This window comes from Pseudopipra pipra, chromosome 10 (genome assembly GCF_036250125.1).
Source record: "Pseudopipra pipra isolate bDixPip1 chromosome 10, bDixPip1.hap1, whole genome shotgun sequence".
Classification (NCBI taxonomy): Eukaryota; Metazoa; Chordata; class Aves; order Passeriformes; family Pipridae; genus Pseudopipra; species Pseudopipra pipra.
The window spans coordinates 24721329-24747763 of NC_087558.1; the positions used below are offsets into that span (position 1 = coordinate 24721329).

General features: G+C 41.3%; 1 long non-coding RNA gene across 1 annotated transcript in view; it reads left to right on the top strand.

The window, feature by feature from the left end:
- Window positions 1–11319, top strand: part of LOC135419942 (uncharacterized) — a 38898-nt gene extending 27579 nt beyond the window's left edge. The window contains exons 3-4 of the long non-coding RNA XR_010433220.1: window positions 10098–10185; window positions 10991–11319. This is a non-coding gene — a long non-coding RNA (uncharacterized LOC135419942). The remainder of the gene's footprint in view (window positions 1–10097; window positions 10186–10990) is intronic.
- Window positions 11320–26435: the final 15116 nt, after the last annotated feature.

The following is a 26435-nucleotide window of genomic DNA, read 5'->3' on the forward strand; positions in this document are numbered from 1 at the left end:
TACTTGTGATCTTATATCAACCTGTTATAAAGTACTTTTTATCCCCTTCTTTCTTCTCCTTTCCTCTGTCTCTCCTTCTGTCAGTGCAGTGGAGGGCTGTGATCACATTACCATTAAAAACTGTATGCAATTGCATTATATAAGAACAGTTGGACAGGAAATGCTGTACAGTAAAACTTCTTATCAGTTCCTTCTATGAGGTAATGCCGACTTCTAAATATTTGGGGCAAAAATAGCAGTAATTCCAAACTGTCTCAATTTTCAACTATGTCTAGATTTTGGTAAGGTTTAATTGGGAGAAGCATTATGCATCTGAGTTCTGTTAGATTTGGGAGTAATGTGTTCTGAATTTCAGAGCCTGTTTTCAGTCCGATGCAGAAATTATTTATTGAATAAAATCTTGGTACTCTTGAGGAGATATTGATATGCCTGTGGGTCAATACCTTCAAAACTAAAAGGCAGTCTTTCATTCTTGCCATGGGGAAAAAGCCAGATGTCCCTCAAATTACAAAGGTCTCTTTTGTTTTCTAGGGTTTCAAGAAGCACTTCAGCATTTAGTATTGTCACATGGAGGTGTCTGGGATGGGGGTGGATGTCAGAAAATCCTTTCTTACTGCCTTAGATGTTAATTACTAAAACCTCTCTCTAAAGAGGAGACTTGGGCCATAACTTACAACACTGACTGTTGCAGATGATACTCTTGCAAACAAGAGTTAAATCAGGATATTGTGTGAGATGAAGAAACTTATTTCCAGGAAAAGCTGCTGAGCTAATACCCCAGAGGGATTATTTAGTGGAAAACTGTTGATGACAATGGTTTTGGGTTATTTTTTTCTTTTTTTTTAACCGGGGTGGAATTCCTCTAATTGTCTCTTTCAGCCCCCAGATTGACTCAGTTTGCTTTTTTGTTCAGCTCAGTGGTTGGGAGGCAGTACAAGAAGATGGCTTTGCTCATTTGTTACACCTTCTCTGCCTCTTGCTATGGCAGAGCTGTCAGAAGGCAGTGGTTCTGAGGTGTTTGCTTTGAGTGAGAGTGTGACATACCACACCAGCCATACCTTCTCTAGGTTGTTGTTCTTTGCTATATTTATTTGTTAATATTTTTATGAAATTGTTCTAGTTTTCTAAAACGTTGTGTTTCAAAGTATTTAGGCAGCTGGGCTGATTTTTGAGAGACACTTCAGAAGAGAAAATTATGCCATGGAATAGAGCTCAATTGTTCCCTACCATCACCCCTTTTATTTCTTATTTGCTCAGGGCAGCAGATTGTAGGAGTTCTCTACTTCATGGGGAGAATTAGCCTGTCTGGGGAGATTAAGAACATTATATTGGAATATATCCTGAAAAACAGTAACAACCTAACAAGCTACAAATTGAAATAATGAGAAAATGTTGTACTGCTGTTTGCAATGGAGACGGTTTCACTGTCTGTCATACTTTCTTAAAAATCTTTTTTTCCAGCCATCTTAAAGAAAAAGAAAAAAGTATAATCTAAAGTATGCCTGGACTTGGAACATGGATGGAGATTCAAGAATGGCAGACTTTGGGATCATTCTAGAAAATTCTTATTCCGTGTTGCTGTCTGAAGGCAGAGGAGAGTGAAATGACATTTCCATCGCATTGTCTTTTCTAAGATAATTATTCAAACATGCTTTCCCAGGAGAACATCCAGCCTGTTAGTAACCAGGCATGAGAAGTTGTTATAATAATAGATGTGCTTTCAGGAATTGATCCCACTCAGTAACTGTACCTCCAATAACATCTTAAGGAAGATGGTGTTATGTACGCTTCCAAAAATCAATCATGCTTCTCAAGAGGATTGCACACTAACGAATAACACACCAGAAAGGAAAATCTGGTTTGGTATTTTATGTGGCTTTAGAATTTACCAACCTATGGGTTTGTCTTACTTTGGGAAATCATCTGTAAAGTCAGGGGTTGCCTGTGCTCTGATGCTCATGGGAGGTGGTTTTGGTTGGGATTTCTGTTAGGTTTTGTTTTTTTTCACTCTTTTATGTTGTGAGGAGTGTAGCTGGACAGAGCCTCTTGATGGGAAGAGTGCTGTGTGGTTCTGCTCTTCACCAGTTTTGGTTCTTAATTGTACCCAAACGTTGCAGAAACCCAGCTCTTACACATAACTTTTTGTGAGCTCTTAAAACACTTCCCCAAGAAGAAAAAATATCCCAGAATTGCCCAGAGGCAGGAAGCTGACACTCCAGCAGTTCGTGTGAGGTGTTATATCAGTACCTGCAGAGCAGGCCCAGAGCTCTGTGCTGTCCTGGTCCAGTGCACTGTGCAAGGAGTGCCTTAAAACACAACTGGGATTCTGTGACTCTGGTCACAAGTGTGTGAGAGGGATAAAAATCCCTTTGTGTGAGCAACAGAAATTTTAAAGGGGGCTTAGGATTATTCCCTCTGCTCAAAGAAGAGAACTGTAAATTGCCAGTCAGCAGGACTTGGCCAGCAGAGCCCAGCTGAGGGGTGAAGCTGAGAGTAGGGCAGAGCACCCCCCAGAGTGTTCAGCCCCAGGAAACCTCTGCTGCAGCAGATGAGACTTTGTGCACTGCTCTTCTTTCTCCTTCTGGGCCCCACTCCATTTATCCCAAACAGTTTCCTGTGAGTCCCTTCTCTTATGTGTTTGGCTTTCCTGCTTTGGATTACTAGGCACCTGTGTTTAAATTCCTCAAGAAACATTTTGAGTGCACTTAGCAAAGTGCCATCTTTCCAAATGAACCACACCAATTAATCGTTGCCACAAAAGCCATTCATATAGATTATATACTAACACTAACTTGAGTTTTGATACAAGCACTTGTCAGAGAATGCCTGCCAGGGCCTAAAATTGCCAATTTCTCTGCTTTCATCAACTAGAAGAGATGACTATTTTCAGCATTAAAAGCAATGTAGGAATAAGATGATGCTTTTTTCATCTATAAAAGCAAATGGATTTCAAATTTCATTCTGCTTTCAATGATGGCTAAGATAGGCAGCTCGGGGAGGATTCAGTGCAGTTTCTTTTGTACAAATCTGTCAGGCTGTGTCCTCAGGACTCTGGTAATGAGTTGTCCAGAGAATTAAAGGTGAGATTATGTAAGAGACTTCTAAAAGGCACCCATGGATCTTTCAACCAGCAGGAACGAGGAAAATAGAACGATACAAAACTGTGATGTCTTAATATGAGCTTGTTCTCTGTCTTCTATGCCTTTAGACCACCTTTAGATCTGTTCTTTCATGGCTGCCTGGCACAGCTGCTGTGAATTCTCCCATCTGAGCATAACACTGACACGTTCATGGCCTGGAGTGGGGTCTTTGAAAACAGACTTGGGTCCATCTTGCTTGTTTGAACTACTGCTGTAGAAATTTTATTTTCTATGGAAATTATGCAATTATATACTCTGGAGACTTCAGGAGCCATATGCTGAGTTCTTCCAGATCTTGGATTCCTTCTCAATTTTGATACAGTGAATTTTCCTGACTGCCCTGTATGTGTAGCATTAGATGTCACAGTGACCTTTCTGAAGCACAGACTTGCCCAACATCTTCTGGATTCACTGGGAGTCCTTGCTGGATACTGATGTTGTTTGTAGGTTATCTGAAATAGCTAATTCCATGAAATTTAATGAAACATTCCTCTGTTCCAAACAGGTTTGCATTTGCTCAGCCAAATACCTTTGTTTTAAGTATTTCATTTCCATGTATCTCCTGAGTGTACATTTCCCACTGCAGGGGAAGTTCTCTGGACTGTGTTTGAGCACCAGTCATTTCACAGGTCTGGTGCTGGTGCTGTCTGTAAGAACTGCAGTGTTCTCCCTGTAAGTGACTGCAGCAGAACAACTGGTTTTAGAAGCAGTCACAGCAAGAGCAGAGGTGTGACTGCTTGCTGGAGGCAAGGACTGTTCTCCCTGAGTTCAGGAAAAGACAAGTTCCCAAAGAGTTTACCTGTTTGATACGACAGAAGTTGAGCTGGGAGTCAAGGTGCAAACATTAACCCCAGTCAACACTACAGAGAAGACAGTAGTTATATCTACTGCATCATGTTGGATGACAACAGTAATTTTTTATCATGGGTAAGCTGGGATAGCTGTAGACTTTTATTAGATTTGTGTTGCTCTGACCAGAGAAGGAATTTTTTTTAGATTGTTTTTTCAATGGATTTCTTACTGTTAACCATCTAATTTATTAAATGAAATATTTTCTGGCAGACACTTCCTATTCATCCAGGAACTTGATTTTCAGCATCTTTTAGGGCAAGATTTTCTGAAGGGCCAAATGTAGGTGTACAGGTGGGATCATGGCTTTTCCAATTGAAGTGTGGGGTTAAGACAGAGACAAAACTGTTCTTATTTTCATGAGATGCTCTGTGTTTGTTAAAGCAGTGGCTATACAAAGGCATCTGTTCTCTTAGCACATCTCAATGGACTCAGAGCAGAAATAGGAAAAGGCAAGGAAGGCCAAGTGCCACACAAACTGCAATGTGCAGACAGTGTAGCCTCCCAGACAACACACGGGCACCAGCAGGGCAGCCTGCTTTCAAATTCAGCTTGACAGAGTAAATTGAGCAATTTTCCTGCTGAAGCTGTTTTCTTGGCACTCAGAAGAATTGGCTGGTCATTTCCAGGTTGCCACTTACTGGGAATAGAAAAGTAAACTGATCTGCAGGGTTTCTACTTCAATGCCGGAGCAGAGCACTAAATAGTCTGAGGCTGCTGTGATGCAGAATGATGGGGTGAATGATGGGAGCAGGCCTGAATCCTGTGGTAGCAGCAGAGGTCTGGGATGGAAATATGAACACTTATTCCTGAAGCTGAGGGAAGATAACACAGGGAAGTTTTGCTAGTAGCTTTGGGTCTGGGTCCCCCGATGTCCTCCAATATGTGCACGATGTACAAACTGCTGTCATGTAACCCTCGTGTTTTGGAACTAAATGTAATTGTCTGAACTCTCAAGTTTTTTGCTCTTCTGAACTACTGGCTGCTTTTAAAGGTACTTGGTAGAGGGTTAATAGGATTTGTGAATGAGAGTAATTTATAAATCTAAATGAGAAAACAAGATCTATGAGAACAGAATAAATGAACTTGGCTTGTTTAAAGGTTAAGGGGTAACCTAACAGAAACATGAATAAGATTGTTCAAAAAACCAAAAAAGAATAAATTGTTTTCAGTGTTCATTGAATATGGAAAGAAATTAAAGGAGCTGGAAGATAAAGCAGTTGTTAATGGTACATATGTTTAAGCAGTGATATATCATGTGGTCTCAAATTCACCAGGTGTTACTGGGGACAGGTTGGGCACTCTGTTTAGGGGTGGTGTGAGGGGACTGAGCTTCTGTTGGAGCACAAAAGGCAGGATATGATACTCTTTCAACTAAATTTTGTCTTGTGTCCTGGTGTGCATGACTTTGTGTTGGAAAGTCATGAATGGCTTCAGTATTATGGCATACAAAGAGAGAGGAAAAAGTATGGATGCTGAATGGATCTCCATCCTCTGAAGAGATGGAGAATTTCTAGAGCCACAAATATTTAAAGGCAGCAAGTAGGAGAAGCAGGGGGAAAATATTGTTGAAGGAGATTTTTCTACTCTAGGAAATTTGGGCGCAAGCACTTACTCAAGGATAACTCCAGTGAACTGGAGATTCTGCTGCACACTGCTGTTCATTTATTTTACTCTGCTTTCAATTAATTTTTATTTAAACACATCTAAGCATGTTTGAACTTGCCTTCTGTGAGGAACTCACTCCTGTCACTCACTACAAACTGTTTGGCTGCACTGAATGCTTATTTTAACAACATGGTAGGTAAGGGGTGTTAAAAGCCCAAGGCAAAAACTGCCCCTGACCATTGGAGGACTCATTGTTCCATTTGTCATGTGGCAGTCAGGGGGTAACTCACTTTCTATCCTTGCTCTAGGATCTGACTTCTGAGGGCCCAAAGCACTAAGATGGAAGTCTCAAATTATGCATGCAAAAGATGAGCATGCCACGAGCTATCTGCATGCAGAGAATGTGAGCTCAGCAAAGCTCCTCTGTGCTTGTACAAACACATGGGGGGTTCACTGATCTGTGAGGATCAAGCGAGTGAGCTGCAAGCAGGTAGTTGTACATGAAAGAGAGCAGCAGTTCGACATCATCCAGCCTCACACTTGAGGTCTCTTGCTGTAGCTGAAAGAGAACTCTTAGTTTGTGCCTGTATTGATGTTGTAGGCCATCAAGGGCAATGATGTTTTTCTATACTGTGTCAATATATTTGTTACTCTGTTTGATGTTACGTTTTATTTCCTTGTCAATGCTAAAGATCAAGCCCCATTTGTGAAATGTTTTGCTTCTTGAGGGCTGTGCAGCTGTTTTGGGAACTGGTCTATAAAAAATATCATTATCTAGAGAGAGAGAGAGATGGAGGCAGCTACCTCCCATAGATCAGAAACTGGAGCCCTGTATCAATAAGGTGACAAAAGTTTACTATTACAGGTGTTGTGCAAAGCTAAAGATTCATGTCCTTTCTTTTAAGTAAACAGGAGCCCCCTCACAAAGAAGTAGTGCACTTGAGTACTCCTACACATGTATTTTGTACTAAGTAACCCTTCTGTAGGAAAACAAAGACACAAACAAAACCCTGTAGCTTTGCAGTGATGAACTTAACTGATTAGACCTCCTTCCCTCCCCCTGGTTTGTATACACATGCATTCTTTCATCCATTTGCTCTTTAAACGTGGTGTCGTTTCTTTTTACCCCTGACGTTTTCTGCAGCAATATTTCTTTCTTTCCTGCTCCTTGAAGTGTGTATGTATGGAGGAGAGCAAGTTAATAGGCAGAAACTATAAAATTCACACCTGAACGGCTATTCAATTGCACTGTGAGGAAGTCTTTGGGAAAGAAAAATTGTTCCTGCTGACTCTGATTCAGTTCCTGCTAGTAATTCAGCAGCTTCAGTTGTTAACTCTTTATATTGTCTGAATGAACATTATTTTCCTCCAAACTGTAGATGATGAATCACAATCACAATCAACTCTGGCTGTGCCAAAAAAAATTCGCAGTAGTTTTGTTTTTTCTGCATAGTCTAATAACATCAACTGTGTTGACCAGCTGTCAAATAGACCCTCAGTCCTTCAAACTACAAAAATCTTTATGAGTCTGTGAAAATCCTGATAAAGTTTTCTTAGATTTTTAAGCTTTAACATAGGGACTCCACAGAAAACATGAGAGGAAAACAGACTTCCAGTTTTTCTGATATTTTTCTTGAATGAAAATGATTTTTCCGGCCACTCGTATTTCAGGACTTGGCCAGGTAAAGGGGACAAAATATTACCACTTCTGTGCTAGGGTTTGGACCATAAAAGAAACAACAGGTGGCCCAAAAAACAAAGGCTGACTGTCACAGCTCTTCAGGATCCTTGCTAAAGGAGACAGAGCAGGCACAGTGGGGGAAAAGAAAACTGCCTCTCTTGCTTGGGCAAAGGCAAGACTTATCTCAGAGTGAGCATTGTCATTGCTGAAAAATAAACTGCAAGATGGGCAAACACAACCTGCCGCGTGATCATCACACCTGCTTCATTGTTCTCTCCTCCCTGGCCTGGGTGAGTGCAGAGGAGACCTGTTGTCTGGAATTCTTGGGTTAAAAGAGGAATAACTGGCTTATCCACAGGAAGATGGAGAAGTAACTGCAGACAATAATGAATAGAAATAGATATGTAAGCAAGGGTTGCTGTCTTCCTTCAGCTGAGGTTTAGGACAGTGACAGTATTTACAAAGGTAGAATCATAGACTCATTTAGGTTGGAAAAGACCTCAAAGATCATGAAGTCCAAGCATTAGTTGGACTTAGGTTTGCCCTGGAGTAAGGATATATTGTATACATTCCAGCTGTAGATTGAAAGGGTTTTTTGCCTAGAAAACTTTTGCTCCATTCCCAGGAACACTTGTCCACATTCTCCCTTTAATGGGAGCTCATCTGTTGACTTGGATTGGAGCTGGTGAGATGGAAGTATGTGTTCAGATATGTGTGGGATTGGTTTCTGTTTGGATTAGTGGCTTTTGAAAACTTCTTGGACATATTTTGTAGGGCAGTGTAATAAATCCTATTTTAACTGTACCATTATTTTTGTAACCTGAATACATAACTGATTTCTTGGTGAATAAAAAGGTAAGGAAACGTAAGAAAGCAGTTTTCATAGTTTAGCAAATTGCCAACTATTTATAAGTGCAAATGCACCCAGAAGTACCTTATTCTCTGATTATATGAACTTTTAATTAACTTAATTGATGAAATTCATATCACATACAATTTATCTTGGGAAGAAACACAGCTCAACAATTTTTTCTTTAAAAAAACCCCAAACACCCACACCACAATTAAATGAATGCCAGTGTAACTTTGAGACCATTTTTAATGTAGAGAATCTATTCTATCTCCTATCTCATGAGTATGGATCTACCAGAGATTTTTCCCCATGGATCTACCAGAGGTCAGACCTACTCTCACAAAGGCCACTTCACAGGACAGGACTTCCCTTGAGGCCTGATCCCTCACTTTTCCTACAGCAATGACAGCAGTGTGCCTTGGGCTGCTTAGTAACACCCCCTTCAAGGTGTGCATCTGTGCCATGTGTTTATTCTCCTGAGGGGCAGAAGTTAAGGATCAGTCTAGAAAAAAAAAAATTGCCTCTGCTTGTTGATGCTCTGACTTAACAAGAGCTGCTTTCCTGGGTGGAGGGGTCTTGGGCTCATACAGCGTGTACTGACCCACACAGTTGGCTTGGGCAGCCTCTCACACTGCTCTGAAGTTTCCATTCCTTTCTGATCACTCTTTTCTTCTTTCTTTGGGCCTTTTTGAATTGTGTTACACTCTGTCCTCATGTTGTTTTATTTTATGAGTACAAATACAAATGAACTCAGGCTAGTTATCAGGAAGCACCAGGTCCAAAAGTCTGAAGGATTGCCAGTTTTGATTTTAGTTTTCCATCCAGAAGTCTTTGGAAAGTTGTGCACGCTGGGCCTTAGTAAATGCTTAAAAAAGAAATTGTCTAAAGTGGAAGCTTCAAGTAGGTGGTTACACTGATTGAAAGAACATCCTGTCTCAAGACTGCTAAAGGATCAGATGTCCTCAAACTGGTATTGCAGTGACTCAGCTGATGTGGATAATCTCACCAGTTACAGGTGGTTGCTACAGGACTGTAGCAGAGCAGAGATTTCCTCTAACAGGGTTTTTTGAGCTGCATGCCATGGCAAACAAGCACTTGTCCACCAAACAGGAAGGGTGAGAAGGAATTTGTGCTCCAAGCAGCACATTGCCTTCTGGTACCTCTGCAGCTCTTCCTACACAAATCTTTTGGCACAGCCTCAAGCCTAGCTGAATGCACAGTTTATAATAATGACTATCCTCTTTCATCTGTTTGTGATGAGTGATTTTGTGGAATAGAATTTGATTGTAGGATATGTTCTTCTAATTGACCTTTTCAGCTGTCTCAGGGCTAGATTGCAAAATCTGGTAGTGAGCTGAACAATGCTTCTGAAATAAATACCAGCACAGAGGAGAGGAAACAAACTGGACAGGGTGCCTGCTGTACCTTGTGTGCATCTCCAAACAGTTCTCACAGCTTCTTTAATAAAGAAACAAGCTACCTCACCCACAGCCTGGAGGAAGGGCCACAGGCTCTGTAGCAGACCATTAATATGTTAGTGTTGGAAGCAGTAAAGAATTTGCAATACAGCTTTGGTGTTTGCCAGTTTGCCTCTGAGAACTCTGCCGAGGGAAGCTCCTGGGCCCCAGCAGTGGCAGTGAACCAGCAGGCCTGTCTGAGACACGGCTGTGCCTGTGGAATGAGGGGACTGTGCTGTTCTTCAGAACATTAGAGCAGCCAAAGGATGTGACTGTGTCCTCCACATCAGAGCAGGGATCTCATCCTTCCCTGTCCACCTGCACCTCTATAAACATACAGCAGGGAGGCCTCTCTGAGCCTTCCCTCTGAGACACTTGGCAGGGCAGGCAGGGAAAGCCAGGGCCCAGCCCTTCATGTGCCCCTTGTGCCATTGCTTTGTATAACCTGCACAGCACCTTTTAACTCCCACAGCTCCTTCAAAGCATCTTGGCTTTTGATTCACTCTCAGGTGATGCAGAACAAAGCTGCTCACTGTGGTGCTGCTGTTGGATCCAAGAGCAGGAAGCACAAGCAATACATCTATTGCACAGATAGAGGTAAGCCCTTCATCCCTTTGATCTTGCCTACAAAAACTATGATCTTTCCTACAGGAATCCATCTTATCTTATTCTTTATTCCACCCTTTGGAATCTTTTTCACAGAACTTATTTTTACGACCCTTTCCACATGGATATGCTGAGAGATGGCTGTTTCATTCTGAGAAAGATACAGAGTAGATAAATTTTTTTCCTTGTAGCTGCACCAATCACACTGCTTTAGTTGAGAGCCTGATGGTGTTTTCATTACAAACCTCTAGTTTCAGGGACTTATATCGTGTCCTGAAAAGGTTTGACTTAAAAATAGTAATTTGGAAGAAATGTATGTGTATACTTCAGTTTCTAAAATCAGCAGTGGGTTTTGCAAGTCTGTGGGATGCAAAAAAGGATCAGCTTTTCATATGCCTTCTCTATTTATTCCAAATAACTCTAAACTTCTAGAAATGTTTGTGCTGAAGACCTATGTACTCAGGCATCTGATGCAGATGCTGAAAAGCACAATCTTATTTATATTTCTGTCTTTAGTTCAGCCCTCCCTTCCCAACTGTAAGTAGTACCACAGAGATCTCTGTCCCCAAAGGCACATCCACGTTTGTTCCTTGTTTATAATGTTTCCTTTCCTTTGACATATCTTTCAGCTTCATTCTACTTGTTTACTGGGCAACCATTGGCATATTAAATAAAAATTGATGGCCATCAAAGGATTAAATCATCATAGAAAGTAATGTGACATAATAGCATTATTTTGTTCAGTGTCATGTGCATGGCATGTATCTTAATAAAACTGTGCTTTTAAGTCTTGTAGAAACTTCAGTGTTCTCCTGAATATGGACTGCTAGGAAAGTAAGATCTGGGTGCATCTGCTCAAGGAATGAAGCAATAAGGCTACAGCCTTCAGACTTGAAAAGGATTTTTCTTTAAGCTGCATGCTACTGGAAAAACAGTAAGTATAACTTAAGAAATGTAGTGAGAGCTCTGTGAGGGAATTTTTGAAGTGTGAACTTAACTACTTTGAACTGGTTGTCATGTGCTACACACTTAAATGTGAAACAATGCTGCTCTTTCAACCCCTGTAGTGTTAGAAAATAGGGCAAAGCTTTTCTTCACATCAGCTGAGCAGCAGAACTAGTGCTGATGTGGGTATCACTGCATTGACCTGTCACTGTTACCTGCAGATCTGAATTTATTTGAGTTCCAAGAGTTTTAATTGAATTCTAAGATTTTTAAGGTATGTTCTGCCAAAAATGGATTCTTGATTTTGACATAGTCACAGAGAAGCTAAAGAAGAGAAAAGGAATTGAAATGTATATTAAGAGCAGTGATAATAAATAAGGCCAGTTTCCAATTCACCAAAACTTCTGCATATTATCCTCTAGTTACCATTTCCAAATTGAACTTGAATAATTTATTTCTGTTCTTTAGGCCAAATCCCTGTTGCTGAGAAAATATTTTGATGAATTTAGAACAATTTTGTTGTAGATCCCTCCAAATGTTTGAGTTTGAAAGTGTAGGCTTCGTGCATGTTTTAAGTCTTATTTGTGTCACTCCAGTAAATACACTGAGCTATGTGTTCTAAGCCTGAGACCAGAAAAGTGTCTTCAAAAGAACTCAATGTCAAATTTTATCTGTTTTGAACAGAAAAGACAAATGAAAGAGCTAATTTCAAAAAAAGAAAATTAAAGAAGAAAGAAAATCTAGTAGAAATTCAGGACTCAAAACCATGACTGTGGTTAGGGAAACATTCCTGTACTTATGCTCTTTTTTGGATCTTGGTACTGTTATATACCTGTGCTGCTTGTGAATTAAATAGTGCTTACCACTCTGGGTGAATTTAGATTTTTAGCTCATTCAGGAAAGCAGTGATGGATTTGATGACTGAAAAATTTTGATAGAAATGAAAACAAATCTGAATAGATTGGTTTTAAAAAGTCATACCCAGAAAATACAGGCTCAGTTTATTTCCATATGTCCCTGTAGAAAACTATCATATTGCTACCAGGATGATAAATAGCCTTAATGTCTCTTACACAGCTGGGGAAAAAAATCTCCCAAGTTAATATCATAAATAAAATTACAGAGATTCCTTTGGTGCCCTGCTTAATTGGGTTCTAATTATTACCCAACATATGTGTCTACACGTGATGTAGCTTTTAAGCTGAGATGTTTATGAACTATGTGTTCTCTCTGCAAAATTAATTCAGGATTTTTAATGGTTGTTGTTCCTGTCTATACAGAAATTCTGAAATAGTTTCTTAAATGATGTTGATCTTTAAGTCAAGAGAACTGATAAGGCAGCAGGTGCCTACAAGAGAGCTGGAGAGGGACTTCAAGGGGATGCAGTGACAGGACAAGGGGGAATGGCTTTAAACTGAAGGACGGTAGCTTTAGATCAGATATTGAGAAGAAATTCTCCCCTGTGAGGGTGGGGAGGCCCTGGCACAGGTTTCCCAGAGAAGCTGTGGCTGCCCCATCCCTGGAAGTGTCCAGGGCCAGGATGGACAGGGCTTGGAGCAACCTGGGCTAGTGGAAGATGTCCCTGGGATGGAACAAGATGAGCTTTGATGTTCTTTCTAACCCAGACAATTTGATGATGATGGTGATGATGTGTGCTTGCATTTAATAGAGGTATTTAAAGCCAAGGCTGGTGCAATGGCCTTCCTTATTCCTACTTGTTATATGAGAGTAAGAGCACTTCAGAACTGCATTTTAAAAATATATTTAGATTTAGTATGTCTATGTTTGTTATGTCTGAATTGGAGCCCAGATTTACAAATGTTCTGGTTTTCTGCTGGTACCAGCTAAGCCCTCCTAGACAAAGAATGTCTGAGTTTTTTTTAAACCTGCAACAGTGCTGGAAATACTGAGCTTCTTCACCCATAACAGTGAAACCATTTTTAGCACAGGAGCAGCAGATAACTTTTTTTTTTTCTGAGGCAGCAGCAAGCTTGACATTCTGTTAACACATTCTTTTCAATTCTATGTTAGACTGAGCATTAAATCTGATGGCTGATGAGTGTTCTTTTTCCCAGGTGCATGCTATGTTTGAGACTGCAATCAGAGTCTAAAGTCAGGGCTAGACTCCTTCCATTGGCCTCTTTCTCACCTGCTGTGTGTCAGAAGAATATCAGTTTCATCACATTCTCCTCACTAAAGAAATCACTGGGATTGTGTGATTCTTGTTAATTTGACCCAAGGAGGGCCAGGGCTGGAGCTTTCTCCAAATCACCTGGATACAGTGGCTGAACAGCTGCAACCCAGACCAGTACAAATCAGAGCTTCACAAATACCAGGTGTGTGAAAAATCAGAACAAAGAAATACTCTTGAAGATCAGGAAATGGTGCACGTTGCAATCAGTGCCAGGCTTTTATCAACTGAGATCGTTGACTTTTTAAAATTTGTGCATGCTTTTCAGTAAACTAACCAGAAGTGGAATACCATGGGGCTGTAGCAACTCCTTCTGCTTTGCAAATCCGAATGTGAAGCATATTTATTACATCTGGAGTTCTTAGAAGTGTCGCAAAGCCATGGTGTTAATATTGTATCAGGAAGGATGGTTTATGTGTGGTACTAAATCTGGAATTGTCAAACTCGATTGTAGTAAGTAAATGACATCATATAAATAATTCAACAGGCTGCCAGAGTTCATAGAATTAAAACACGTTTTGTATCAACTCTTAAACCATCTAGTCAGTATGCACACAGAGACTCAGAAGTACAGTGTCTCATAGATGACAGTCCTTGAACTTGCATGACAAATTGAATACTCAGATACTCTACAAATCTTTTTCTTTCAGGAAAGAATCAGATGACTGTATCGTCAGTGCTGAGTTTTTCACTTGGTCTTTCTCTTGTAACCTGGAGTGTCTGAATCAATGACTTAAGCCAAATAATAGCATTACATTTTGTTATTAAATAACTAGAAAGTAATAAAAATAAAATCAAATGTTTACCTTACATTTATTTATGAGGGAGCTCACAAACTTTCTTCTCTTTCAAAATGTTCTCAATCATGTAGTGTTTTTCACCATGACAAAAGGATGAAAATGGACTTAAGTATTATAAATTACTCAGTCAGAAAATAAGTGCTTCATTCTTTCATACTTTTAAACAGTACATTTTATTTCCCTCCTAACACCAGTCTTAAATGCTGTTTTAAACTCTCTTACTCCAAGATTTATATCCTGTGTAATCAGCAAAAAAGAAGTTTATCATTGTCCAATGGCAGGTTTAAAGACACAGAAGCCCAAGGTACTGCAGCAGAGCTCCCAGCTTTTCAAAGTAATGCTTTCTTTTTCTCCAGAACTCCTTATGAATTTTTGCCTCCTTGTAAGATTGTGTGATACTGTACAGATGGGATGCTGAATGTTTTTCATATGGCTTGGTCTTTGCAGTGCTGAGGAACCTCATTAAAAGGAACAGTTTACTGCAGGCAGTGCCCGGTGTGTCTGTGCACAGAATGAGCTCTCACCTTGATAATGTGCTCTGCTGGGGGAGTAGCAGCCTAGGACACTGACTCTTTGAAGGGTTAAATTGGAGTGTGATGTCATCTTTTTGAACGTAGAGTTAAGAGATTTTAAATGCCTTCTTCAAAGTCTGCAGTCTGGTGGAAAGATTGTACTAGTTTGGGACATTAGTGACTGGAGCACCTAAGGTTGTATACTTTGTGTGCTTGTTCTAGTTTAGCATTCAAATGCATTTCAAAGCTTGTATTATGGATTTACTGTTTTCTCAAAAGCTGATAATTGAGGGTTTTAATTAAGTTCAAAGGTGGTTGTAATAAGAAAAGGGTGCCTATTCTACTTATGAAGGAATGACCATGTCTGAGGAAGCTGCTCCTGGAATCTGGCAGTCCAGGTTCTCATGCTCCTGTGGACAGTTTACATGATCAAATACCTGCACCTTTAAGGCATGTTTTACTCTCTTTTCTGTTTTACTGCCCTTATGAGTGTGATGGTTCACAGTCCCTGGCCAGAGAGTGGCACATCCTCTTTGGAGCAGGGGAGGGATGTCTGACACTGTGGGGAAGGAATGTAATCCCAATATGGAAAGAGCAGTGCAGACCACGGTTGTTTAGTGTAGAAATGGTGCATAAAACCACCATCTGGGCACAAGTCCCACAGCCCCTTTGGTCTGAACTACCTGTCACCATTCAGAAAAAGGCACGGGGTAGGAAAAGGAAAGTACCAAGTCACATAAAAAAGGATCAGCATGCCATTTGCAAAGACAATATGCTCTACTGAAATAAGTGACTTGCAGTGCATGGCAGCAATCATCAAAATGACATTTGGATTACAAAACACAAAATAAAATTACTAACGCTGGATTCTGTATGTTATGCAACTGGTAGCTCAGTTTGTGGCTATCCCTGTTGATTTTAGTGGGCCTATTTGCAGCAGAAGGGAAAAAAATGGTAATCTTGTCTTCCTTCTGTCTCTGCATGACGACTGTGCTGCATCCCCTGCAGACATCCAGGGTGCTTCCTCCTCTAACACACAGACCAGAGCAGCTGGAACAGCGTGCTGGGGAAAGCAGGCTCTATCCTGAAGGATCTGGGCCAGGCTGGACAGGGCTTGGAGCAACCTGGTCTCGTGGAAGGTGTCCCTGCCCACGGCAGAGGGGCTCGACTCGGTGATCCGTAAGATCCCTTCCAACCCAGACTGTTCCGTGGGGCAAGCATCTTTCCTTGCCAGGGGTGGGAAGAACAGTGGGTTAGAAAGTAAATAGTGATGTTTTACTTTGCTGTGTGCTCCCAGGTTGGATTGTTCTTTCCCTGGGGTTCTGCAGCAAGTAAATATCTGAGTGCAAGCCCTTAAACCCTTTGTGCTTTGGAACAATGCCACAAGAGTGCAAAGAAGGTGAATCAAAATTTCATGCATACACCAGAGAAGAGTTGACTGAAAAATGAAAGCAATTTTTATTACAATTAAAATTAAAAAAAGGTAAATGTGAATTCAGACATCCTTGATAGCAACAGGAAATAGTGTTTGCTGTAGAACACCCCAGCCAGTGGATTTTTTCTTTTCTCCACATAAGCAGGTTGAGCCAAATCATGTTCTTGGCAGAGGGGACAATAAACTACTGAAGATGAAAGCCCTGGAATCAAATACCATTGTACTCTGCCATTGAGGCTATTATTTGATTCAAGCACATGAAATGAACTTCTGTCTTCTGTACATGTAAACAGCAGATTGGATGTTAACTGGAAAGTACTGGAGTAGTGGGAAAACCTGACTGGAATTGTGCTATTTTCTTCTGTTTGCTTTCTGAACAAGCCCTGGTAATTTTACAGGCTATTGAATGGCTGGACAGATAGATATTTTAACAATGTGCTATAATTCTGTATTTGAGGTTTTCCTCCGGAGCGCATGAGGTTGGAGAAAGGGAGAAATACTTCACCAGTCACTTCCTTTTTTTTTTTTCCCCTTAAAATTTATCCTTTCCAGACAGGTCAAATCTTCAATAGATACAAAATGGCAAAGTTCTATTGAAGCCCAGGCTGCTCTGCAGTTTTACAGCAGTTGAGGATTTCTATCAAAAAACATCCAGTGAATAAGGATAGAGGAACTAGCCAGTTGGCTTAACACTGAATTGGAAACCTGAACATCAAACCCTGAAAGCCCCTGAAGGCTGTAAGGAAAATTTTGCTTGGGTGATGGAATATGGCCTCCTATGACAGCCAGGGTGCTGGCTGAGGGAAGGGCTGGCAGAGCTGCTGGTACAAAGCAAAGTGACAGCTCAAAATGAGCATCCCGGGAGTCACCGGGTACCTTTGGGGCAAGGGAGGGAAAGCTGCGAGTGTCAGATAGCTTAATGCTCATATCAGTGTTCTGAGCCTGCAAAAAGGCTCCTTGCGTGTGTCTGGCCCTTCCTCTATCACTAAAGCAATCTCTTGTAAAATAGAATGAAGCAGAAATATGAAGGCAGATTTTTCACTAGCTGAGAATCTGGCCTGCTGTTATATAATGAATTCCTGGAAAGTGCTGATGTGATTTCAGCCACAGCAGCATCAGCAGGACTGATGAATAGAGTCCAGTGAAAGGGAGAAATCAAATGGGCTGAAAAGCATAACCATTCATATGGTGGTTTACTTGTTTTTCAATGAGTTAGAAATGAGGCTGTTATTAGGGATATAATAGGAACTCATATCTTCAGCTGATGAGGCCTGGCTGTTTTACATGTAGCACACCATGTGCTTGGGAAGGAAGAACAGCCCCTGTAGCACAGATTCCGGGCTGTCAGTGAATGGTGGTGTTTCTGAATGGGAGGTTTTTGACTCTGCATAGTGTGGTCAGCAGTTCCTGTAGTGAGCCTTGCACAAGGTGAAATGTTTTATGGCATAAATAACTGGGGAGCAATTCATGATTCTGGCAAGGATCCAGGGCATGACAGTACGAAAATAATAAATATGAAAATATTTACTAGAAGTCACAACAATGTATTCATAAATAGGGCTTGCCTACAACTTGTACTGTCTTTAGAGTAAGGAAACCTTTGAGAGTTGGTGAAGTTGCATTTTTGTACTGTGGCAAAGCCCACATGCTCACAGTTTCACATTTGAATGCAGCAGGCTTAGAGTATGGCCTTTGAAAAATGAGCATCTGAAAACATGGCAAACAGAAGAATGCCAGTACTGTCACTCTGTTTCCAATTTGGTTGAACTGTGGAGTCTTGTCTGGGCTGTATGATCACTGTTGAGCAGTGTCTTGTGCTACAAAGCAGGAATCAACCATCTCTGTTCTAAGCAGGTCTGTTCTAAGCTGCATCTCCCAGGCCAACAGTTACAGGTTTCATAAAGTGTATAATGTAAGTTCGGTTTCCCAGTCATCAGTGGTAGTAAATTCCACAGTAAACTGCGTGGAATGATAGTACAAAAGGCATCAGAAAAGTAACAGTGGAGTCATGATTGCATCAGCAAAGTCTTCCTGGAGACAGGGAATTCACAGGAATGGCAATGAGGCATTTCAGCCTAGCATTCATTGCCACATTCCCCTGGGATGCTGAAGAATGACACCCTGACAGGTTGCTGCCTATCACTGCTTAAATCAGAATCATTATTGCCATGGCAACGGCAAGTGTATAATGTACCCAAGGCCTTTAGGGCACTTTGGCATATCTGATGGTTAAGTAATGTTGGGTCTAGTCACAAATAAATTTCACTTAGATAAAAAGCAAGAGGTAATTCATGGTCCCAGTTTTTGATTCTTTGATAAATGAGCGACCTTTCCCAGTTGTGGCTGTGTAGTGACTCTGAAAGTATCCTGGTGCCAGGATGTCTTGTGCTCCCTTGAAGTTTACAGCAAAGCCTGATAAAATAGTTGGATTTTTTCTGGTAACCCTTTCTCCACTTGTTGGGGGATCAGGTGCCTCTTGAGGCCAACCCCTTATGGGGGAGTCAGCAGGAACTTCCCAAAGAAGTTAATTAAGTTTTCTTCCCCATAACTGGCTACTTTTTTCCTTGCAGAGATTTCTTTTTATGGGCTTTACTTATTCAATAAAACAGTCTGACGTGTTGAACTTTTCCTATAATGTCTTTGTGCTTCTGCATTTTGTGCTTTCTGCCAGGATCCCTCGGAATGAGAGTTATTCTGTTTTGCCAAAGGCAGATGAGAAACCTAAGCTTATCTTACTGATAGTTTCTATCTGGAAGGGATGGTTTCAGTTAGTATTTAAGACAGAAGAACAGTTTGATTTTCTTTTTTCTTCTAGGGAACAAAAAATTGATTTTTTTTCCTTTGGTTTAATATTAGCAAAGTAAATTGCCTTCCCAGTTTCTCAGCTTAACTTACTGTGTTATATTTAAACCAGAGGGCTAAGAGGGGGGAAGAAATCTGTGGAGATTTCTGCAGTTCCATAAATCATGAGAATGAAGCTGGTGTGTTTGAATGAAATCTAAGCAAGCAACAGCTTTCTGGTGATGTGTAATGTGATTACCTGCAAGCTCAGAGCTTGCTTTTATTTCTCCTAAGCATTCATCTGGGCAGGAGGCAGTTTTGAATTAGTATCTGTGGAGCAGTTCTGGATTTTCTGATGCTGAAATAATTTTTCCTTCCCACCACAACAAGTTCACTGAAATGTAGCTATGACTGCAGCTGATCTGCCTGCGAGGCAGAATCAGATAGGAACATATAATGCAACCTGTGGTCTCTTTCTCCTTTCTCTTAGAGCATTTCAGACTGGTCTGGAGTGGACACTCCAGAGGCAGCTGAGAGCATGTCCTTACCTGCCTCAGCTGTGAGGGAATGGGCTGGACAGGGAGTCAAGGGATCAGAATTGCATCAAAATGGCTTTTCCTATGGCATCCTGAAGTGTGTAAAACACTCAGTAATGATAAAGTTCCCGTGTTCTTTCTACATTACCAGGAATGATGGCTTGAGGAACACTGGTGGCTCTGGTATGGCCCTGACCTGTGGACCAAGTGTGTTTTCTGTGGCAGGTATTTACAGTTCAGTGCCTGGACTCACCTGGTAACCAGGGGGAGTGGTTGCATCTGTCACACAGTGATGTGGTAGCAAGGACCCGGCTCACAAGGTGTTGCTGTCAGGATCCTTTTGGGTCTGAAGTGACTTTCTCATTTCCATGACTCCAGCCATTGCTCTTCCTCACGTGGCCCTTCTGCCGCTGGTGTCACTGTCGCACGTTAAGGGGGCACACAAACCTTTCTGGTCCCCTAAACAGAAGCCTGGCTCCTCTGTATGTCTGGTGTGTAATCCATTGGCACTGACACGAGCACCATTGACATTCAGAAGCAGCCACTCTTATTCTCCCTCTGCTTGGAGTACCCACCTGTCCTGCTGAAACAGCCTTTTGCTACTTTGGGGAAGGGCCACGTGATGATTTCTGTGTGGGACCCGTAGGGAACCAACACCTCCAGGCTGGTTAAATAGCAGATAGATTTTGTTACATAATTACTTTGTGGGTTTTGTCAACAGAGTGATTTTTTTAATTAAAATTTACATTCCATAACTTATCATTTTGACTCTATTGCTCCCTATCCTCTATGGACATTCTCAGTGCAGATAATTTTAATTAAAAGAAAACCAAGAGATGCCTAACATGAAAAATATGAAGGAAGAAATGATACTGTTTTCCTTTTTAAACATAATAACTGCTATGCTAATGTTCTGTACTATACTAATAGCTCACACTAGACTGCTTTAAAATATTATTTACAGAGAAAAAGATTTTTGAAGAGAAAAAAATTAGCTGCCTCTTCTAAAGTCTGATACACAAATTCACTCAGAAAAAAATCCCATTGAGTTCAAGGGCTTTGGATCAGACCCACACGAATAAATTCAGCAAAGCCTGTGAAGTGCATGATTAACCTTCAGAATGTGCTCGAATCACTCTTCTCAACAAAGCACCTAAGCACTCGCTTAAATTTGAGTATTTGATTAGCTGTCTGAAGTATTTGCTGAAGAAAGACCAAAGCACTACTACTTTTAGCTAATATTATCTGCCTAATGCTGTCTCCTCGATCGCATCCACATGTGACTCTTTTTTGTGCCAAATGCCAAAATGTCATTTTTCATATTCAGTCTTCACGGGGCTTCTAATGTAGTAACAATTTAAAATAGCAGGGGGTCACAACAGTTAATACATTTTAATCAAAGCTAATAATTTTTAATTTGATTTCTAGCAATTTTTTGTTATTAAATTTTTTTAAAATTAACAGTAAGTTTGAAATTGAATTTAAAAAGTTAATTTTACCAGAACTCTAAATTTTATTAAAAAGCAAATCCAAATCACAACACATAGTCAAAATACATTTATTTCTTTGGAAATCTTATACTCATTGAAACCTTTTTCGGTTGCAGAAGTGCTTTACTGGGAAATATCTACTTGACTCTAATGCTGATATATCACAAATCTGTTTTCAAATGAGAGCAGGCAGTTAATGTTATTCTGATTCACTGTATTAAAACCAGAACAAAACAATTGCATTTAGTTTTTTCTGTGACATTTGGGCATTCACTTCATAGAGCTTTTAAGCATTTCTATATAAGAAATGTTTACAGAAAGAAAGCAAATATAATTATTTTTCCCTTTTGCTTCTTTAGAGGATAAGTGTTCATTTAGAGCTTTGGCAATGATTCTGTGGCTATAAATGCAGAAAGGAATGACAGTTTATGCCTGAAGAGACCCCCCAGAATCACAGCGGTGGAATTTGGACTAAGCTGCCTGTGGTGAGCAGCTCTAGCCCCATCCAGAACACATCTGATCTCCCAGCCCATCACTTACACTCCAGTGTGTCCAGTGTTCCTCTGATCAGATGGAAGTGCTGAGGGGACTCAGACACCAGCCTGCAGGTTGATGTGAGCAGTATAGTTTCACCTTTGTGTTTTCTTAGCGAACAAACAGGAGTTAAAAACCCCTGTACTTGAATGTGAACTTGTTAAAGGAGAAGAACTCGCCTTCTAACTCCTTGCCCCTCCTGTTAAGGCCTGCAGTTATATCCTCTGGTGGTGCTCCTGCTGTCCCACAGCCCAGAGCTGACTTCCCTCAGGGAGAGCAGGGCATCTGTGCTGTGTTGCTGGAGGAGAAGGCATCCAAGCAGCAGTACATTTGTTCACTGTAGGTATCCTCTCCAGCACTTTATTTGCATTTGCCTGCTCTAGACAGAATTTGCATCTGCTCCAGAGGCACCACACTGTGCAGAAAGTGTTCAGCAGACAGATGTTTGTGACAATTAGCAGACTCTGACTGCTCCCCTTCAGGCGCGGCAGGCGAGGCAGCCCAGGCTGATGTTCAGCAGCCCCCAGGCCCGCTCTGAGGGACCCTGCTGAGGGAACTGAGCCTCTTATCAGGTCCCAGGACAGCATCGAACAGCTGGGGGCTCACTGCCAGCATTCCTGAGGAAGACTATGTCCTGTGATTGCACAGAACCAGCCTCTCCCCTGTTCTGAGCTGGCCCTGGGAACCAGCCGCCCTTATTGTTGGTGTCACTGCATGCAGAGGTGCTACTGAAGTTGGACCTGAGTGAGTCTGGGTGGGAAAGCTGCTCTTCAGCATGGGCACTGGGAGTCCCTGAGCTGTGCTGAACGTGGAGGTGTGCTCGTCCTTCTGGAGGGAAGCCACCCTGGCCGTGGGTCTGGGCACTGGGTCAGAACTATCCTGTGGCTGGGGATGGCTGTGCAGCTGGGACCAAGTGACAGGAAGGCATATTGATCTGATTGCTGGCAGCATTTTAAGTCAGTTGTGGTATTTTGCAGCATGTCTTTTAATACTATTCAGGGGTGTGAGAGATTAGGCAATCAGACCTTTACACTCTAATAAGCAGTTAAAATCACAAGTACCAAGTTTGTTCTTCCTCTGGCTTGACCTTCTCCTTTTTTAGTCTCAGCTTGTCCTATTGGCATGGAAATACATTTTTACTTCTGTTGTCTGTCTCTCTCTTCCCTCCTGCCCTTATAAATCGTCTCCTAACAGGTTAATCAAATGGTCCAGGTAAGTATTGCAAACAGAATGAGTTCTTGCAACCCCAGCCACCCAGAAACTCTATTTTTCCTGTGTCTCCTTAAAGAGATAATTTGCTTCACTCATTTCAAGGCAAATTCAATGCAGTATGACAATATATATTGAGTTTCTTCATCTCCGTGAATGGAAGAGCCTCAGTTTTGGACTCCTTGAAATGGACATAACTTGTTCTCGCTAACTGAGAGACTGGGTTGCACAGAATGGGTCACATATGTACTGACAGATAGCACTGAAGGGCTTGTCTGGTCCTGAAGGGAAGGCTTCAGCCAGGCAATTCCGGTGGGGTGTCTCCTTTGATACCTAACATGCATAATAAATATGTTTTGATTAAAAAGCACGAGGAGCTGTAATTGTTTCTCAGCAACTTTTACTCACCCCCTCTTGCAGAAAATCAAGATTAAAGAATTATATTAATCCATTTTGGCTATGCAACTATAGTTCTCCTGGAGGGAAAATCCTCCAGGTTCAGCAGCATAAACAGTACAGTAGTCCTGAAAGTTTTGTATGAATTTGTAGATATTTCTACAGCTGTTTGTAGGTAAAAAAAGAGAGCAAATTTGATCACCAGAACTATATGATTATTCTTCTCTTTTTGCCCTACTGTGATTTGCTTAAGAATTTATCAGCTAATAAATCCTATATTGCTTGATTGAAAGGCCTTTACATTACTCCAGGTGTTCCAAAATGCTGGTGTCTATCCTTTGCAGATACTATGAAAACAACCTCTACACTTATATCTGATCAGAGAAACATACGGATTTCTAATCTCCTGAGGTTTTGAGGTCTTTTCTGTTGTCTCCTGCTAATGCATAATTGTATTTTCTGTGCTTTTAAATGCATGGAAATTGTTACAGTGAGGCTTTTTATCAAGGATGCAAATTGGCAAATGAGTATCTTTTGGTGCAGAAACTCTTGTGAACCCTTTTGTCTTTTGAACCTGAAATGAAATAAAAGTCTGAAAAACTGCTGATATTACTACATTAATTTCAATTGTTTATCTGTGAGACCAGCCCGGAGGAGAGAGGAGGGAAAAATGACTTTGTAAAAAGTTTGACAAAACAGATTTAAATATGGCATCCTGTTTGGTTGGGTGGTTGTTTTTTATTCCTACGATATTTTTTTTAATGTTGCATTTAATTACATCTCCATGGGTTCATTTCCTTGGCAAAGTTTGAAAGAGAAGGAATGAGGAGAGCATTCATGCCAAGAAGGCTTCTCCAAGTTCTTACTAATCCATACTTCATAGTAGCTTTATCAGTAATTGGTTTGGGTATGTTGGCAGTGGTTGATAGCTTTCAGCTGGGTTTGTTCAGTCAAACACATTTTCATAATCTACACAATGTTGTTCTCTTAGATCTCGTTTGTTCTTCTTTGACTTTTTTTTTTCAAACATTGCCATGTCTGATGTTTGCTGTTCCATTGTAATAAAATTTCTGGTGCAGCTTAGGTAGCGTTTAGGAGAGCGATCGCCAGGCGTGTACTGTGCTTCTTACTGATTGCAGAAGGCTGCACTCGGTGCCTCTGGGGCAAAGCAGGGCCTAGTTAGCAAAGGGGAAGTCATCATGAAGATGGCCTGGGCTTATGAATATTATCCTTATAAACTGAAATTTAATGAATATGTTTCTGGGTCCAATCCCCAGTGTAATGTCAATGGCTCATGCCATCAGACCTACTTTATCCTCACTGCTGGTAAGGTATTTAGTCAGGAGGTCTAAAAAGTGCTGTGGCACACAGCAGTAATTGAATTTTTGGGTAATTCCCCATTACCTACATGTGTGAGCCTCTGAAAATTGTGCTGCTCAGCAGGAGGAAGTGGCAAAATGCCATTTGCCTCTGCTGAACTCACTGATATGGTGGTTTGGGAGGGAACATTTCTCTCTGTTGCAGATCAGTCTATGGCCATGAAAATAATTTTGGATAGAACCAACAATGCAAAGATGCTATAAACTGATGAGGGGAGATTTGGGATTTGGAAATCCAAGAAAGGGGAAAGTGAAGGATTTTCACGTATGTAAAGACTCTGAATACAGAAGATAAATAAACTGCTCTATCACATTGACTGTGCCAGGGACAAAATGTCCTACTCTTGGAACAGGAGAGTTGTGTGCTAAAATAGATTGCACAGGAAAGCAATCACACAGAATCAAGAGTCATTAGGGTTGGAAGGGACCTCTGGAGATCACCCAGTCCAATCCCCCTGCCAAAGCAATCAAGTCAAGCCTTCAGTCAGTGGAGATAGGAAAGAACAGGCTGAACATGAGGCTTTAAATCCTCTTTCTGCTGACAGAACGAGGAGAGTCCACATTCTGGTGGCAGTAACACAAGTACCAGGCTATGTGCTGGTTTTCTAATGTTTCTTGAGTTCCTTGAGCTCCTCCTATAAAACCATAATTGCAGACTTTCTGTGTGACTAAAATTTTGCCAAGGGCACATTGGTGAGAGGCGGTGGCTCCCTTTTCAAGGGCCTGCTGTGTTACCTCACACCAGAGCTGTCCCCAAGCTGTCAATTATATGAGGGGAGAAACATGCACACACCAAAAAAAAAAAAACTTTTAGCTTTCTTTGCGTGTGAGAACAAAGCCTGTTTTTCTTCCTAGTTTTCTCCTTCCTCTTTTGACTTGACCATTACTATGTAAAATGTAAATGAGCATTTGCCAGCTAGTATAAGGCTAACTGAAATGTTAAATGTGACTTTAAATGGCCTGCCTACCACCACTTTGTCACGTTACATGTTTACAGCCATTGCTGGTTTAACTGAAAGGCTGTGCCACGCTGCTTCCTTGGGGAGGCACAGGCAGAGCTATGTGTGCTGGGCATGGGAGCTGTGTGCTGCACCAGCAGTGAGTAAGGGATGCAGTTACAAAGAAATGGGTACATGTGTATAGTAATCTTTGAAGAAGATTATGAAGCGCAATGTCAAAGTGAAAAATCTTACTCTGGGACATCTCAACAGTCCCATTTGGGGCCCCGTGACTCCTTTGTATCACTGGCTTCTGCTGCTCCGTTGCAATCCACAGTGCTAATGCATTTATAGGAAAATGATGCTCAGTGGGAGAGGCTTTAAAAACGGTGCTTAGTGTTTATGTGGAGAACAAGACTGATGTCTCTTCAGAGGGAGTTGTGGAAATGCATTTGTCAATATGCACAGAGTAAATGAAGAAGCAGATACCTTTAATGGGTTGCTGTAGAATGAGGCTGTGGTTCCCCCCTGAGACAGGCTTTATCAAAGCTATGCCTGTGCATGACTTTTCTTCCCTGCCATCACAGCACTGCAGTGATCCCAGCATCCCCACAGACTCTGAGTGCAAGCACATGATGCTGTAGGGAGGGTTTACCACTACGGAGACTTTGTACAATTCCCTGAGTCTTCTGTTCTGTTCCTGCCCTCCCTCCTCCACCCCTCATCTCACTTTGAATCTCAGAGCCACACATAAGCACAAATCAATTTACAGTTGTGCATGGTGGGTAAAAACCAACAGACATAACTGAGACAAGAGAGGGTCTGACTGGATGTAAGGAGAAGCTCTTCAGGGAAGGTGTATCATCTCCATTTCTGGGTGTTCCCAAGCCCAGTTCAGGTTCACTGAGCAACTTCATCTGACCTCATTGTGGACCCTACCTTGAAGCAGAAGGTTCTTCCAGCCTGGATAACTGTGTGACTCTAAATTTTTCCCTGTCCCAGAGCCTGCAGGGACCATTAGGAGGGGTTGGGCCAGAGGTTTCTGTTGCACAAAGAGGAAGTTTTCTGTTCTGTTGTACAATGGTCATTCTGGTC